Here is a 17,899-nt window from a genome sequence, read left to right as displayed (position 1 = left end):
AACTCATCTTGTCCCTGGTACTCTTCACCGCTTGAGACCAGGGCAGGGCAGCACTGGTCTCTGAGGGTTTTTGAGTATCAAAGATGCGGTCTAGGACCGTGTCTTTGCCCTCTCGAAGGGGGATCTCTGGGTCGGAAAACCAATTGAGAACCCTCATTAGAGTCAGAACCTGCCAGAATGCATGTTCTGACTCCTACTGGTCTCCTCCTGTTGTAGGACTTGCAGCGAAGTCTCCTTTTGTCCTCAAAGGCTCTTCTTGGGGAGAATCGCGGACATTCCCTGAGTGGCTGGCTGGCTCCATTCTAGCCCTAGTGGAGGACTTCGGCAGGGTTTTGGAGTCTTTGGATTCCTTCCGGGGAAGGAGGTAGGACTCCAAAATCGATTTGTGAGGCATGTCCCTTCTGATCTTAGACTGCGGGGAACTCTCAGCGTGAAGAGAGATTTCCTCCATTGGTGCGATGGGGGAGAGTCTCTCTTCGCGTGGTTCCCTAGGTGACGGGAGAGTTTGTCTGAGGAACAGGAGGAACTTGCCTCGATGGTCTGCATGGAGTCACCTTCGCCCCCGGGGAAGTGACCGCGTCAGAAACTCCTCTTTTCCTCTTCAAATGGGTAGAGAAAGCCATGGTTCCGTGCCTTAGATCTAGAGCTATAGGTCGCTCTGATGAGCGATCTGACAGGACAGGCTTGAAAGCCTGGGTTACGGCTCTGATCAAGGAACTGAACCAGGGCTGCTGGCTGACACACGCACTGTCAGACAGATCCCCTGAAGGGAAAGGGACCAAAGGTTCCCTGGGAGGAGTTACTGTAATAGGTGGGTTCGCCTTAGAAGGTACCTTAGGGATCCTGAACCCCTCTGCATGAAATTGTTTCCCTTTTCCCACAATGCGCGATGGTATGCGCTTGCGGGGAGGGGAATGAGGCGATGGCGACCTTGCCGGATGACGTGCCTGTTGGTGCACATTCTCGGGTGGGGGAGGGTGGGGGCGCTCGGGCGGGGGAGGGTGGCGCCGCTCGGGCGGGGTAAGGGTGGCGACGCCCGGGCCTGGGAGGGTGGCGGCGCCCGGGTGGGGGAGGGTGGCGGCGCCCGGGCGGGGGGAGGGTGGCGGTGCCCATGCGGGGGAGGATGGTGGCGCTCGGGCGGGGGAGGATGGCGGCGCTCGGCGGGGGAAGATGGCGGCACTCCCGCGGGGGAGGATGACGGCGCTCCCGCGGGGGAGGATGACGGCGCTCCCGCGGGGGAGAATGACGGCGCTACCGCGGGGGAGAATAACGGCGCTCCCGCGAGGGAGAATAACGGCACTCCCGCGAGGGAGAATAACGGCGCTCCCGCGCGCAGTAGAATCATGATGAGCGCGCGCGGGCACACAGGAGAATCATGATGAGCGCGCGGCCACGCGGGAGAGTGTTGGCACGCGTCCGTAGGAGAGAGAGAGGACGTGTGTGCTCATCTCTGTGCGCGCGCGTGGGAGAAAGACAGCACACAGGTGAGCGCACATGTTCTGGCAAGCGCTGGCGTGTAGGTAAAAGTTGGCACGCACATGAGGGCGGCAACGTGGTAGTCGCCTCACCTATAGACTTGTTCGCAGGAGAGTGATGGCGCGCAGGTTTCTGTTGGAGCGTTGGTTGGCGCGCAAGATGGCGCACAGGAGGGCGCTGGTGCGCAGGTGATGTAGGGCGCACATATTGGCACGCAGGAGAGCGCTGTTGCCCAGGAGAACGTTGGCGCGCAGTTAAATACTGGTGCGTAGGAGAGAATTGGCACGCAGGTGAGCACTGGCACGCAGAGAGTGCTGGCGTGCAGGTGGGCGCTGGCACGTAGGAGATCGTGGGCGAGTGTGAGTAGGGCACATAGGTGCAGGTGAGCGCTGGCGTGCAGGAGAGCGCGAGTGCGCTGTGGTGTGCTGGCGCGTAGGCGACCCTGGGCGTGTGTGCGCAGATGATCGTGGGCGCATGTGTGCATGTGAGCACGTGTGCGCATGGCACGCAGGAGAGCGCTGAAGATCAGGAGACTGATGGCGCATAAGCGCATGTTGGCGCGCCAGCGCATGAAGCTGCTGCCGTCTGTGAGGGCGAGCAGGATTAATGGTGCGCCGAAGTGTTGTGGACTGACGAGCTGCTGGTGAGCACTGGTCAGGGCGTGTGGTGCGCAGGGTGAGAGTGATGGCACGCAGTTGCTTACTTTGGAGGAACTTTAGGCTCAACAGGCGACAGGAACGGCGATGGAAGGTCGGCAGGTCTGTTGGATGGATGGTCGACGAGTCCTTTAAAAGGACGACCATCCACCGAAGGAGATCGCAAACGATCTGCAGAGAGGTCCAGGACCGAAGTCACAAGACTGGTTGCAGGTGCCATGACAGATGAAGGAAGGTCTAGAGGATGCTCTGCGGGGGACTGCATTGAAGACGTTGAACCAAAGAGGCGCCTCCTCACCGCAGAAGGAAGGCCTCTAAGGCGAAGAGGAAGGCGAGTCTTCCGACGGATGCGCCCACTAGGGGCCGTTGGATCAGCAAGCTGACCGTCGGCAGTCCTTCGAAGAGAAGTCTCTGTAAGTGAACTCCCCCGAGGGAGAGAAACACTAGCAGGAGAGACCAATGATGAACTTAGTTTCCCCCTCGGAGGATGGTCAGGAATGGGGGAAACTAAGTCGGCAACTAAAGTTGTACAGTTTGGAGTGGCAGAGGTGATGGGTGATGTCGCACAAGACACCTCTGACACAACAATGTCGACAAGATTCAGGGGATCTACCTCTGACAGCGATGACGATTGCTTGACAGAAGCACCCATGAGGACAAACTCAAGAAGGGCCTCCATCGAGGGCGTACCCGTGAGCCCCAAGGAGGACCAAATCTGAAAGGCGGAAGTTAGTGACAAGGCCTCACCTGGGGGGAGAGGTGGTGCTGCTTTGCTAGGGGAAGCAACCTCATCTCTCGAGACCCGGGGTTGGTCATGAATAACTTGGTCTACGCTACTACTCGACGGTCTCTCGTAGGAGACCGACCGAGTAGGAGTTTTGGAGGAGGTTTGGGCGACGGAAGAGGCGGACTTGGGTTTTTCTCCCTTCGAAGCAACCTTCGGAGGAGAAATATCCCACTTGGACCTCTTCTTCCACCGTCGCGAAAACCTCTCCCACTGGGAGGAAGACCACTCCCTACACTCACTACACTTTTTGACATTATCACACCTTTGACCCCTGCAAGAAGGACAAAGGGCATGAGGATCAGTCTCAACCGATGACATGAATGTACCACAGGGGCGGTCGGAGAGTCCAGGGCAGGTGCGCATTTAATGGCTGTCAGAAGTCGGCGAGGTTGAAGAACAGCTACGACAGTTCACCATCCGAGCTGAAAGCAAAGTGAGCTCAATCACAGGTGTGTGAGGAGGAGCGGTAGCAAGCTACCCTCCCTACCCCCCCCCCCCCGCTAACTAGCGGTGTGGGTAGTTAACCCTCGTTAAAAATTAATGGCTCGTCATTTCAGCTACGCCGAAAGTAATACCCCTATTAAATAGCGTGGTTTGTATTCCAGTTACAGAACAAAATAGCAACGTTCACACTATAATGATCAAACAGAAACATTTATATATACAGTATATAAAAACATTACAACAATGTTTAAATATATATAGAAACACAAGTAAACAGAAAAACCAAAAGAGTCAAAGGCCAGTAAAAACAGTTGGGAAGAGAGAAAGACGGAACGTCTACTCTTTCCGAACCCCCAAAAAAGGGACCAGAATACACAGGTGTTTGTGTGAGAGGGGATGGCCGGTTACCCTGGTTATCCGTCCTACACCCAATCGCTAACTAGCTAGTTTCAACTAAACCGAAACGATAATCCCTATTAAAAAGCGCAAGGTTTGTTTTGTGACGGGATAAAGCGTATTGGGAAATATCTGTTGAAAAGATTCTCAAGCTAACGTGGTGAAGGTACGAACCTACGTAATAGAGGATCCCTAATCCACAAGACCAGCACTTTAAACACTCGTCCACACCAATTATAGGAAAAACCAACTGATTGAAAGGGGGGGAGGGGGGATGCACGAGTCTGAACATTACAATCAAACGGGAATAAGTCCATGACCAAAAACTCCTCATCAACCATGGCCTTTTATCTTACAGTATCTTCAAAAATCCTTCCAGCTGCAATGACTTATGATTATTGAACTAAGCAGGCATTCATTTTCAGACCAAGAGCAACACAATTTGCCAAAGAAAGAAAGATTAAAAACCTTACCTCTGCATTTGAACATTTACATAACATTCCTTAAAACTCATGTGAATCCTGCAAGTGAGGTGACTCCAGACAGAATTGAAAGAAGCAGCACCGGCAATTCTTGAGAACTCCAAATTCGATGATTTGCTCAACAAAAGGCCAGCTTAACAGCAATCAAACAAGATTAAACAAAGCGCCATTAACACCAGAATCAGTATAAATGACACCACCCAAACACACAAATGATTGAAGGAGCTATGGGCAAAAAAGGTTAATTGAAACTCATAAGAGCAGACGGTTGTGTAAACGTACTGAATGCTTCGAAATGACCAGCAAGAGAGTTGTATGAAGTCTCATTCCAGCCGGCAGTGGCACCAAAGGCGGAACAGAATAGGAGGCATCAGGGTTGCCAATGTGGTAAAAATCTAGGTAGTTATTGGGATTCAGGGCTAAATAAATTATCCTAAGGTAATGTTTAGTAATACAAATTACTTAATATAAAAGTCAGATGTATGTGGGGAGATACATTATATATCAAGTTCGTTGTAGTAGTTTTCATTAAATCACAATCACTGGTAGTGTCTGTGTTAATCATAACCATATCAAGAGAGTTTACAGAAGTTTTTATTTTTTTTATTCCATAACGATTACCTACCTTTTTAAACCAATTGAAACTTTATAAATTCTTATACTTAATCAACCAGATTTGTTTTTACTCTATTTTCATGGGGAAGCATATATCTTCATTTTAATGATAACTATATAAGAGTGTAAGAAGTGCCTATTGAGAGAGTAATAATTTCAAAGTGTCTTCAGACAAATAAAAACCTTTCGCCTATGTAGTGGTGATCGCCAAACTGAGGTTCAAGACCCATTCAAAGGCGTTAGTTCCTTTGGTTGCTGCAACATCACGATCCTTGTGAGCTAAGGAGGGGGGATTTGGAAGAGTCTATAACTCTATCTGCTGAGTCATCAGCAGCCATTGCCTGGTCCTCCTTAGTCCTAGCTTGGGTGGAGAGGAGGCTTAGGAGCTGATCATATGTATATATGGTTAGTCTCTAAGGCATTGTCCTGCTTGATAGGGCAATGTCACTGTCCCTTACCTCTACCATTCATGGGCAACCTTTAAACCTTTACTCTCTCACATCTGAAAGTAAACTTTCCAGCGATAAATGGTTCTCAATCCTGTCTTCTAGTAATTTGGCAAAAACATAAGAAGAGGATTTTATACAATTACTGTAATTGCTTAAAAGGAGAAGAGATGATTTCCTTGCATGTTAATTGTAATATCAAGAATGAATTTCTGTACTTTACCCCTATAACTTGGGAAATGCTGGGTCATGATTTTTGTATTGCAAGCATAAGATATCAAGGGTTCTTGTTCCTTAACAGGACATTCTGGGTAGATCAAATGAAGGTTTCCAAAGGGGCAAAAGTCCCTTTCCAGGTCAGGCAGAACCAAGCACCACAATTTAGGCTTCATTAGTTAGCAACCCAATCTTTAATTTTCATGATATGACGTACCTATCATCAGCTTACACTGGTATACAAGGAAGGCAAAGCTACAGTCAGATGAGACCCAGCACACTAAGTTAGGTTAAGGAAGTTTAGGTTAGGATTCATCCTCAAAATTGGCCTCCATAACACTTTCTTTATACAGTACTGTAATATTTTACAGAAAATCTCCCATTCCTTACATTTCTAAACATTCATGACTGTTCCTGTTAATGCAATTCTCTTGTTTTCTTTTACACAAACTTAAAATAAAATACTTCCCAACAAGTCTCCCTGATTAGTAATATGAAGGTAATGGGGACACAAAGATTGAGTGATTTGCATAAAAATTGGTCAAATTAAAAAAAAAAGAAAGGAAAAGCTGCTTAAAAGTCTATATAACGAGGAAATATTAGTTTCAGCCAACATCGGGTATCAAATTTTTTCTAACTCATTATACTACCTTTTTAGACGATTATTAGAAAAATATTACTCGAATCTATCAGAAATTAATGAATATGAAGACATTTGGGGATGAATATTTTTATTCCCAAGGACATCTTTACCGTTTAAGGTGCCACGCAAGTGTCGCTCCCATTGGGAATTTGTTTTTTGGCAATGCATCTTTTGTAAAACCACCTGATCATCATTTATTAGTTCCGAATTGTTGGAATGGTGAAAATACTGAAACCTTATTAGTAACCTAGTTTCAAAATAAGCCATTCTACTCTGATTTTGAAAATGCCTAAGCTGACAGACATGTCCTGCATAGTGCAGATGTGTAATATCTACAGGTAGGCTTATCTTTATTCTGGGCTTATTAGATAGTTTCACAGAGATTATAGTGACATTAATGATAAATTATCTAGTTTTACTTGTAAACATTGGGCTCTTCCTGTCAAGTTAAGCATGAAGCGCCCTAAGTGTGACTGCCTTAATTTTTGGGGAAGACAGACATCTGAGGTAGGCTATTGTATAGAAAAAAAGACAACAGTATAATTATGACTGATTATATGAGAATTTTCCTTCCTGGCTCTCATCTTCCCTTTGGAAACTGATTTTGCAAGTGGTTCCCCAACCTTCTGCAAATGCAAATCCTGATTCAACATGAGGTGGCTGACAATAATAAACGGATTTTGAGCGAAGCAAAAAATCTATTTTTGGGTGAGATAGCCATGGCGTCCTGATGGAAGGTTCCTTTTTGGTAGCTTCCTTGGGTATATAACTACTAAGATATTCCCAGAGAATTTAACCACAGGTTATCACAGAATTCTAACGTCTGGAGCGAGTATCCTAAAGGTTTCCCTTTTAAGACATCGTATATCAACAGGGGACGCATGTATTAACGCGCCACATAGCTATCTACACCCCGAACAGAGTTAACACTTCGGTGTGTAAGGGCGGAGAATAGCTGGGAGCCGTTCCACAGCTAATCTCGTCCGTGGCTACTTTTGGTACTCGAGACGTAAACAAACGGGCGCCATTGCTAAATGACGTCACGTCCGTCCTCATCCTGAAGCCAGTTGCTTGCCGATCACCATGATACAGCAGAGCAGGGTGGGATCTAAAAACTGGACGAAGTAGCAGGGAGGGTCCATCAGGACGCCATGGCTATCTCACCCAAAAATAGATTTTTCGCTTCGCTCAAAATCCGTTTTTTGGGCTCAAGCCATGGCGTCCTGATGGAAGAATACCAGAGAATCAATGTATCGTGGTAGATTTTCCCCTATTGGTTAAGTGCCAAAGGCTTTGAATAATGTAGCATAGTAATCTTAATAAAAGAACCGTAGGGAAGAATCTTCCTGCCCCCCTTGGCAGTGAAGTTCCCACGGGCCATGCCGAGATCAAAGTGGTTATCGAAGGGCTATTCACCTTGCCAGAAGAACCTGAAGAACTTGGAGACGAGACTGAATGGTTGACATTCGTATCGGAACATTCTCGAAGGCAGACAAGTGGTGGTTGGACACTGTATGTAGAGAAGGATAGTTTCGTCTCTAGGGTATGAAGAGTAAGTATTCGTATTGGAATATTACATTGCAAAGGTGAATATATAATAAGGGTTAGGACATTAGTATCTCCATGAACCATAGGGAAGGGGATAATAAAACTATGACAGGCATGTATTTCATAGTATAAGTAGGAGCGGATTGAGACGCACAAGTAATAAAATAGGAATTTTATTTCACAATTGCAGAAAATTAAATGAATTGCAGTAATAAGTAAAGTTAATTTACAGTAATTTATAATGTACATAGTAATAAAGACTTGCTCTTGAATCTGAAAGGGAATTTCAAATTTATTAGTAGGCACTCGTTCTCAAGGAACGTCAGTCTTTAATTAAAACACATCATGCTCTAGGCATGCGACACTTGTGTGACGACTATGACATTTCACCTGGGATAAGAACAGTTATAAGAAAGCACTAAGTGTTTTCGACATCACTACGTATCGCTCGAGGGTCAACATAGGCACCCGAAGAGTTAGAGTCCCAAGTAACTCGCTGTTCTATGCAGAGTTAGGTGCAGGTTTCATAACACTACCTGCGGCTACCACAAAATGTTTGACTTCGTGCACTTGTTTCGCATAATGTTTGAAGAAAACACGCGAGGACTTCCAGCCTGTGAAGCTTTTAAGGCTTTCGAAGTCCATACTCTGAAAGAAATTCAGAGACGATGCAACTTTTCTAGGATCGTGACCGGCGGGTGTACTGTCAGGATCCGCTCTGCGAATGAAGTAGGTGATTTTCGCTCTTAGTTGTTTCAGTGACAGGTCGCTGCCCGATGTTTCTCCTTTGAAGAGTTGGCCTCCACCAAAGTTCGAAGTTCTGCGAAGATAGACCTTGAGGCTCTCTACTGGGCATAGAGAGGCATCTTCCTTCAGGGGGCATATTCTCCAGGGGCCCCATCTTTTGGTGGGTAATTCGTTTTTGGCGAGAAACGTCGGATCCGGGGAGAGGGTAATGTCTCCTGAATCAGTAAACAGGATGTGACCCTCTTCTCTTGATAATGCCACTATTTCGCTGACTCGGGCTCCTGAAGCAAGAGCAAAGAGAAATACAGTATAACTTTCTGAGTCAGATCCTTGAGAGGGCATGAATCATTATCCAAGTTGGAGGCGAATTGGAGCACCTTGTCCAATGACCAGGAGATCGGTTTCGGTGGGGGTGCTGGGCGTAGACGAGCGCATGCTTTCGGCAGTTTATTGAAGATGTCGCTGGACAGATCAATTTGGAAGGCATACAACAGTGGTCTAGTCAAGGCCGATTTGCAAGTAGAGATCGTATTGGCTGCTAATCCCTGTCCATGAAGGTGAATAAAGAAGGACATGCAGAAATCAATGGTGATTTCCTTAGGATTTTTTGCCTTGACGAATGAGACCCATTTTCTCCAAGATGATTCGTATTGCCGTCTTGTGGATTCGGTCTTGTATTCCTCGAGGAAGTCTAGACTTTTCTTCGAGATCCCAAACCTCTTCTTTGCGGCTAGGGAGAGAAAATCATGAGATGAAGGTCCTTGGTTTTCGATGATGAAGCGAAGACAGTCGACTTCTGTACTTGTTGGGAGAGAACTGGGCCCGGGAGAGGGATCAGTGTGGGCTGCAGCTCCAGGACCAGGGGGTACCAGTTGCTCCGGGGCCACTTGGGAGCCACTAGGCCCGCTGTCCCTTTGAAGGTTCTCAGCTTGGAGAGGACTTTCAGCAGAAGGTTGGTGGGAGGGAACAGGTAGATCTTGGACCATCTGTTCCAGTCCAGTGACATGGCGTCCACTGCTTCTGCCTTGGGGTCCTCGTACGGGGCCACATACCGAGGAAGTTGATTGTTGTCGCTCGTTGCGAAGAGATCGATCTGAAGTTCTGGGACTTGGTGAGAGATGAAGGAGAATGATCTTGCGTCTAGAGACCATTCCGACTCTATCGGGCTTGTCCGAGATAGAGCGTCCACCGTCACGTTGCGGAATCCTTGTAGGTGAACTGCAGACAGGTGCCATTTCTTCTTCTCTGCCAGACGGAAGATTGTCAGAAGCACCTGATTTATCTGGGGCGATCTTGAGCCTTGGCGATTGAGACATCGAACTACCACCGAGTTGTCTAGGGTTATTAGACGAATATGGATCGAGGGAGGCGGGGAGAGTTTCTTCAGAGTTAGAAGGACCGCCATGGCCTCCAAGATGTTGATGTGAAACGTCTTGAATAGGGGAGACCATGTGCCTTGAGCCTGTTTTTGGTGGGAGTGACCTCCCCAACCCTCCAGCGAAGCGTCCGTGTGGATGTTGAGTGATGGAGGTGGGTGTTGAAGAGGAATGGACCTTTTCAGGGCCTTTGCTTCCGACCACGGCTTGAGGAGAAGTCGAAGTCTGTTTGGGAGCCGTCTCTTGAGGTCTCTTCGAGCGATGGATGCAGAACGTCTCCAGACTCCCGCGGCATCCTTTAGCTGTGCACGAAGCACTGGGTTTGTCACTGAGGCGAACTGTAGAGAGCCTAGAACTCGTTCCTGCTGGCGTCTTGAGATCCGCTTGGATTTCAGTAGTCGCTTGACAGACCCTGCTATTTCCTTCCTTTTCTTCTGGGGGATGGAAAGGCGGTGTGACTGAAGGTTCCATTGGATTCCTAACCATTGGAACTTCTGAGCTGGAGAGAGGCGAGATTTCTTCACTTTTATCTTGAATCCCAGGTGTTCTAGGTACTGGGTGACTTTGCTGCAGGATTTTAAACAATCCTCGGGCGATGGAGCCCAGACTAGCCAATCGTCGAGGTAGGCCATCACCTGGACGTCTCGGAGGCGGAGCTGTTGTACTATGGCGTCCGCCAGCTTTGTGAAGATCCGAGGGGCCACATTGAGGCCGAAGGGCATGGCCCTGAAGGCGTAGCTTTTCCTTTGGAGTCGAAATCCTAGGTAGGAGGAAGCGTGATGGTTCATTGGAACGTGCCAGTAGGCATCCGCCAGGTCTATGGAGACCGTGTAAGAACCTCGAGGCAGAAGGGTCCTTATCTGTTGAAGAGTCAGCATCTTGAACTTGTCGTTCGCTATGAACTTGTTGAGGGGGGATAAGTCCAGAATGACTCTGAGTTTGTTGGAGTCTTTCTTGGGGACGCAAAACAGTCTCCCTTGGAACCTGGTGGACTTTACCCTCCTTATCACCTTCTTGTTCAAGAGATCTAGGACATATTCTTCCAGAAGGGGGGTTGATTGTTAGAAGAATTGCTGGAAGGTTGGGGGTGGTTGAGTCCAACTCCAGCCTAGACCCTTCTTGACGATGCAGTGCGCCCAGGGATCGAAGGTCCAACGATCCTGGAATTGGCGGAGTCTTCCTCCCACCGGAAGCACTTCATTGCTTCTGGTGTCCCGAGGGTTTACTGCCTCGGACGCTAGCTCCCCTTCCTCCTCTGCCTCTGGAGGGACGGCGAGATGCATCTCTGCCTGCACCTCTGCTTGAGCCTCTACCTTTGGGACGAAAGGTAGTCGTCTGTTGCTCGAAAGCAGGGGTGAAAACCGGCGACTGTAACAAGACCGGTTGGGTGACCAGCTGAAAGGTCTGCTGTGGCTGAGCTGCCACTTGGGGAGTAGCGGGTCCCGGAAACTGCCGTCTCTGTTGACGTTGCTGGGGTTTCTGCTTGGAGGATTTCCTCTTAGGTTGAGGTCCGTCGTCCTGGGAGGATTTCCTCTTCTTCGACATGCCCCAATTGTGGAGAAGGTTCCTGTTCTCGGTGGCGGCCTTGTCAGTGATCTCTTTCACGAGGTCAGAGGGAAAGAGGTGCTTACCCCAGATGTTGGAGGAAATCAGCCTCCGGGGTTCGTGTTTCACAGTGGCACCTGAGAACATGAATTCTCGACAGGCTCTCCGGGCCTTCATGAAGTGATACAAATCCTTCACCAGAGTTGCCATATGGGATTTGGCGAGTACCATGTAGTGGTCTGGGACTCTGGTGTCACAAGCCATGATATCAAGTTGTACCTGGTGGGACATGGATGCTGAAAGCCTCTCCTTCGTATCTTGTTCCCGACGAAGGAGGTGGTCGTTGAGTTTCGGGAGGTCTTCGTTAAACTGACGTCCGGCTACGTCAGGATCTAGCTTTCCCACCACGAATGTATGCTGGATATCCTTCCAGTGTCGAGCGTCGGGGGGAGTTACTATGGAGAAGGGTCTGCACTCCTCCAGTGCAGGGCAGGGTTTTCCTTCTTCCACAGCCTTGTGGCACGCAGCGAAGGCCTTTTCCATGAAGGGAAGGACTGCATCGTCGGGTGCGACGTAAGTAGGGTGCTTCTTGCTCAAGGCCGGAAGCTTGGAGCAGGTAAAACCCCTACTTTTAAATGCGGTGGCTAGCATAGCCTGGGCCTTCGAGAGATCGAACACTATCTCCTCCTTGGGTTCGGTCTCTTCTTTAGAGGCAGGTTCAGAACGAAGCCGGACGTAACAGTCCGGGTAAGCCTCAAAGTTTGGGAAGAACTCCACATCTTCCAGGGGGACCGTGCCGATCTTATCGCTGATAAAGATCCTGCCGGTCGCGATAACCATATGCTCGGCATACCTCCAGGGGTTGGCATGTGAGCATGCAGGGAGATCCTTAACCGAGATCTTCTTCGGTTCTTTGGACCCCTTCATGGACCTGATGAACTCGTGAGTTTCCTTAAGCCTGTCGTCCATAATGGCTTTGATCATCCGGAACATCTCTTGGGCGAATGGAATGGGTTCCGGGGTAGCGGAGGTAGACGGGAGAGACACTTCCGTCGGTGTAGGAGTAGGGGCGGTGATGGAAGGCGGAGCGACCTCCTGCTCCGACTCGGTGTAATCCACCTGGTCCTCTTCATCTTCCGCACCTTGAGCCATAAGGGTCTTCTCCGTGCCCTCCGAAATATCCGACATATGTTCGTCGTTCTCGGAATCCAGGTGGCACTCGTGCATGGACTGGGCCATGACTACGTCTGGTTCCACCGTGATCTGGACAGTGGGGATCAGTTCTTTGGGCCCCACAGAATCGGGGGAGGCCTTTGGGAACAGAAGGGACCTCATTTCTTCAGTGGCCAGGTATGGTCCAGTGGCGTTCTTCTGGAAGCCACGCACCCACTTGCGTAGCTTATCCCGAGAAGTGTCCCTGACCTCCGCTGAGGGAGGATTATGAAAGGCATCGACTAGGCGATCCTGGCAGACCATACAGTTCTGCGGGTCCCAGAACTTCAAATCCCCTTTCTTGTTGGCACAAGGGGCGTGGGTCCTACACGCCGTATGCCCGTAGAAGTGCGGGCGTTTCACGGCGCAGAAGTCGTAATCACATTTCATCTGCTCCTCCTGTAAAAGAAAGAGAAAATGAGTATGGGGGGGGTCATAGGAATGACTCTTAAACTAAAGTTAATATTAATCATTAATTTTAACTTGATAAAGGGTGTGATGCACAGAGGAAGGGCTGAGATAGGATAGGTACACACTCCGTGCATCCCGCCCGGCTGGTTACCGTAACTTTCATCCGTGGACAATCCGAAGTGACCGAAGGCACAGGATAGAATTCAATATAGAAAGTCCGTAGGGCAGATAGAATTCTATTGGGAATTGTCAAGGATATAAGGTTTGGACTGAGGCCACTCAGTTCCAGAATAGGGGACTAAAAGATCCCATAGGGTAACGGTTTCCGGCAACCAGCCGTGCTAAGATACACACAGCATGCTGGAAATCTGTGATATGCAAGAAGACAGCATGATTACCAATAGAATGGTAATAAGATACCGATCCATTTGCGTAAACAAGTCATCTGGTTGCAGTGTAGGGCTATCAATATCAGATGATAGCTAGTAGAAGGGGGTGCAAGTCGCCTTGACGCCTCCGGAAGGTTCTGGCAGACCGCCGGCATGCCGGAGGCTGCTCCAGCAGAGTTTCTGGCATTAGGACAGACAATATAGAAGTCAAGAGTAATACCAGGGTGGCGGCCGCCGGAACAGCGGCGGCACGCCGGCGGAGGAAGCGGCGGCTCCGGCAGCCGGAGGTTGCCGGCTTGGTGACAGGAACAAGGATGGTTATAGCAGAACCGGACTGCCGGGGGCGGATGCCGGCCGGCGGACGGACGACCAAGCTATGAGGAAGGAGGGAGAGCCATCGGCTGGAAGCCCGCGGCAGGCGGCAGTCCCCCGGCACACGGAGGACTGGCGGCCGAGAGGTTAAGGGATGAGTCACCAAGGTAGGAGGTGGGTATCACCGACAGTGGAGGCGGCAAGGGACCGGCACCCGGATAGTGAAAGAGACAGAAGGAGGGATGTAGGGGTCCGGCCACGGACCCCCAGACATCCCGCCTGAGTGGGTGTACCCATGATAGAGGCTGACCCTATCACCCAGAAGCAGGGGCCGCAGAGGACCGGGAGCTAAGGTAGCCCAAGGGAGGGCTAGGGGAAACCCCTGCATACAGAACGCATCCAGTGGCTAACCCCATAGGACACTATGAAGGGTATATGTACCAGAGCGGACTACACACAGAAGCTCAAGGTAGCCCTATCACTCCACCCTAAGGAGGAGTTGTAGGACAGGGGACAGATGGGGATAGACTAACCTAAGTATAGGCTAGGCCATACAAGAGATAGGTGGGGAGGGGAGAAGAGAAGGGTCTTCCATGGAGGGGGTTCTGTACCAGAGCGGCCACTGAGGAAGGGAGGACACTCCCTAGCCTAAGGTAAGGCAGCTTGACTGAAAACGGTGCATGGGTATCGTTTCAGCAAGGAACAGAACTAACCCCTCCAAAACCTAACCTAGAGCAGGGATGTACGTCCTGAACTAGGAAGGATGGAAGACGTATCGCTATTGCAGGAAAGGTCGGATCCCTAGCCCCAGCAATAGAGGAAGGACTAGCCGTTCCTCACTCTCGGACGCAACCCTAAGGGGGGATCATTCCCTTAGGGAGGACAGAGAGGCAAAAATATACTCTGATATGAGCTTGATCCCCTTACTTGGTAGGGGGAGCAAGGCTACACAGAGGGGATGCCCTAAGGCAGGGGATGAAGGAAGCATATAGGGGTCCTACTTGCAGGTTAGGTTAGAAAGACACTCTATCTAACCTGTCCCCTATATGGTCCCTGAAGGCGAAAACACTTGCATCACAGTCAAAAGTATTGTAAAATAATGCCACTATCTTCATAAGTTAGCCTAGGATCACTGAAAAATATCATGCATGAACACTGATATAGGCGCTCTGGCCTGGGGGCTATAGTAGCCAACTGGTATGGGGTCAGTCGATGACCGATAAAAAGCGTCAAAACACGATATAAAAAGTTCCTAGCTATGATGACTAAATAAACTAATAGTATCGATTAGTTAATAAGGCCGGAAGCGTTGTTGAGGCTAACTAAATAAGGCATGCAGAACAACAACGACGCCATAAAATGGCGGATCCGGTTGAGGCACAGCTCTGCCACAAAACATCAAATATCTCGAAAAGTAAAATTTACTTTACGGTCAGAGCTAAACTAAACAATACTGGAACCTTGTACTCAACTTTCCAGAAGAAGGCGAGGCCGAAGGTTGCGACATGACGAAGATGCAGTTAGATAAAAGGAGCGTAGGGAAAATCCGTCTAAGATAGGCGAGCTACTAAACGAAGGATGAGGACGGACGTGACGTCATTTAGCAATGGCGCCCGTTTGTTTACGTCTCGAGTACCAAAAGTAGCCACGGACGAGATTAGCTGTGGAACGGCTCCCAGCTATTCTCCGCCCTTAAACACCGAAGTGTTAACTCTGTTCGGGGTGTAGATAGCTATGTGGCGCGTTAATACATGCGTCCCCTGTTGATATACGATGTCTTAAAAGGGAAACCTTTAGGATACTCGCTCCAGAAGTTAGAATTCTGTGATAACCTGTGGTTAAATTCTCTGGGAATATCTTAGTAGTTATATACCCAAGGAAGCTACCAAAAAGGAACCTTCCATCAGGACGCCATGGCTTGAGCCCAAAAAATAGCCTTTTTTTCTCAGCTTGGGAGTTTTTTGGCATTGTGACGTCAAGGGAGGTAAATCCCCAGGTAAGTAAGTAAGGAGGACCAAGCCATTGGGCTAGGTTAGCGGTATGTGGTCAGCTTAGACAGGTTTGCTTATTTTACTAATTTTGTTTACTCTCTCACCCAAAAGGCCTATTTTCCATTGTGGAACTCATTCTTGTTGTTCTTTAGGGGGTCTTGTATGCTATTGTGGAACTCATTCTTGTTGTTCTTTAGGGGGTCTTGTATGCTATTGTGGAACTCATTCTTGTTGTTCTTTAGGGGGTCTTGTATGCGATCTCTAAACTAACTCATTAGCGACAAAAAGAAAGGTAAAAAACGTTCAATATGCCAGTTTAAGGAAGGAAGGGGTGTATGTATGATAGCGGCCACCGGTATGTATGATGACGTCTGACTAAGAATAAGGGGTGCCGGTTTAGTATGTGGCCTACCTTTTCTAGTCTGGTTTAGTAGGTGGCCTACCTGGCTTGTTAGGTTAGGTTGGGCTAAGTAAGATTAGGTTAGGTTAGGTAAGATTAGATTAGATTAGGTTAGGTTAGGCCATATACTAAAACAGATAGAATTTCGTAGGCCATATTCGAAAGGTAGGCCACATACTAAACCGGCACAGAATATGGCACTGAAAATAGGCGCTGGGGAGCATAAGTCCTCCTCAATAGGGAAGTGGATAAGAACACAGCTTGTAGGTTAGGTTGGGTTAGGTTAGGGGGAAAAGTTTAGTTTAGTTGGTGTCCATATTTTAAGCTCGCTGGAGGAACTGGCCGCTCATATACAAAGGCCCCGGAAAGAAAGATATATTCTCGTATCGGAAATCGGGTATTGGTTGAAGCTACAATTTTACCAACAAATGTTGCCTACAACAGGTGGCTGTAGAAAACTAGGCCTAACACACATCCACAGATAATACTAACCACTTAATGGAATTCTTCTAAAAGCCATTTGGAAATAATGAAAACACGTAGTCTGCGGAGTAGAAAATATGAAAATACGCAAGAAATGTTTCAAACCAGGGCATTCAAGTTAATTCTTACATATATTCGTCAAAAAATGTCAAAATGTTCACTTCACAGGACTTGCCTAAATAAATTCGAAACGTTCGGATTTCTACCCAAGCAAATCACAAATATGTCAAAGTGGCATTCGTCAAAATAAAACACATTAACCTAAACACTTATATTAAACCATACTGTATAATAAATAAATAAACAAATACACCATAACCTCCTAACCGTTGAGTAGGTCTCAACTTTCAAGTCCAAGCAAATTACAAGATGTAAACCATTCCCTTAAATCTCTCATAAATGTTGCAAACTCACCATAGATGTAGCCACAACGTATTTCCTCTATGGCGCACTCTAAATACACTTAAATGGAGTAATCAGTATCACCTGTTACTTAAACCGGTAAACCAATTTACGACATAAAAACTCGACAACACAAGAAAGTTAGAAACTTGACTTAAACTTGTGTTGTTTGTTTACATATGGCTAACAATGACGCAAACGGCAAGGACAATAAACATCACATAATGTTATGAAACTGATCTATCATAAGGACAATATAGCTCTACATTATTTTGAAGGTAACTACGCATTCAATGAACATACACGATACATTTGTGTTGATAGTTTGTCGTTTTCTGATAATAAAAAAGATTAATTTAAAGGTTTAAGGTCACTCATGAAGGACAGCGGCAAGGAACAGTGACATTGCCCTATTAAGCAAGACAGTTCCCTAGAGACTGACCAAGCTAGGACCAAGGACTGCCAGGCAATGACTGCTGATGACTCAGCAGATAGCCCTACAGGCTCCAACAAACCCCACTCCTTAGCTCACAGGGATGATGAGGTTGCACAAACATAAAAAATTGTACGTCGCTGTGTAAGCAAAGCTATATATTTATTAAAAGAGAAATGGAATAATAAAAACATAAAACCTGAGTACATACTGTTGCTCAGGGTATTATAATTTAGCTGTAAGCAGTATGAATATGAAAATAAGCAAACAACATGGATGTTAATTTTCTCTATCTACATATAGTTGTAGTTTTACAAGGTCGGCCAGTACAGGTCTCGTGACTAAAGTTCAGTCAACTAGGTAAGAAAAATTAGCATTTAGTCATCATAGAGTAAGATCTGCTGATATTCAAGCCTTGACTATAATCTTGGGCACAGTGTAAAATCCGGACGTCGGATGCCGACCAGGAGAATAGAAAATCGCTTGTAT

The 17,899-nt window shown here is 47.8% G+C and overlaps 1 long non-coding RNA gene across 1 annotated transcript in view; it reads right to left on the bottom strand.

The window, feature by feature from the left end:
* Positions 1-17,054, bottom strand: part of LOC137627798 (uncharacterized) — a 173,818-nt gene extending 156,764 nt beyond the window's left edge. The window contains exon 1 of the long non-coding RNA XR_011041223.1: positions 16,990-17,054. This is a non-coding gene — a long non-coding RNA (uncharacterized lncRNA). The remainder of the gene's footprint in view (positions 1-16,989) is intronic.
* Between the last annotated feature and the right edge of the window lie 845 nt (positions 17,055-17,899).

The sequence above is a fragment of the Palaemon carinicauda genome, chromosome 35 (assembly GCF_036898095.1).
Source record: "Palaemon carinicauda isolate YSFRI2023 chromosome 35, ASM3689809v2, whole genome shotgun sequence".
NCBI classification, from domain to species: Eukaryota; Metazoa; Arthropoda; class Malacostraca; order Decapoda; family Palaemonidae; genus Palaemon; species Palaemon carinicauda.
The sequence above is the reverse complement of the archived record's forward strand: the minus strand, read 5'-3'. Positions and strand labels throughout refer to the sequence as shown.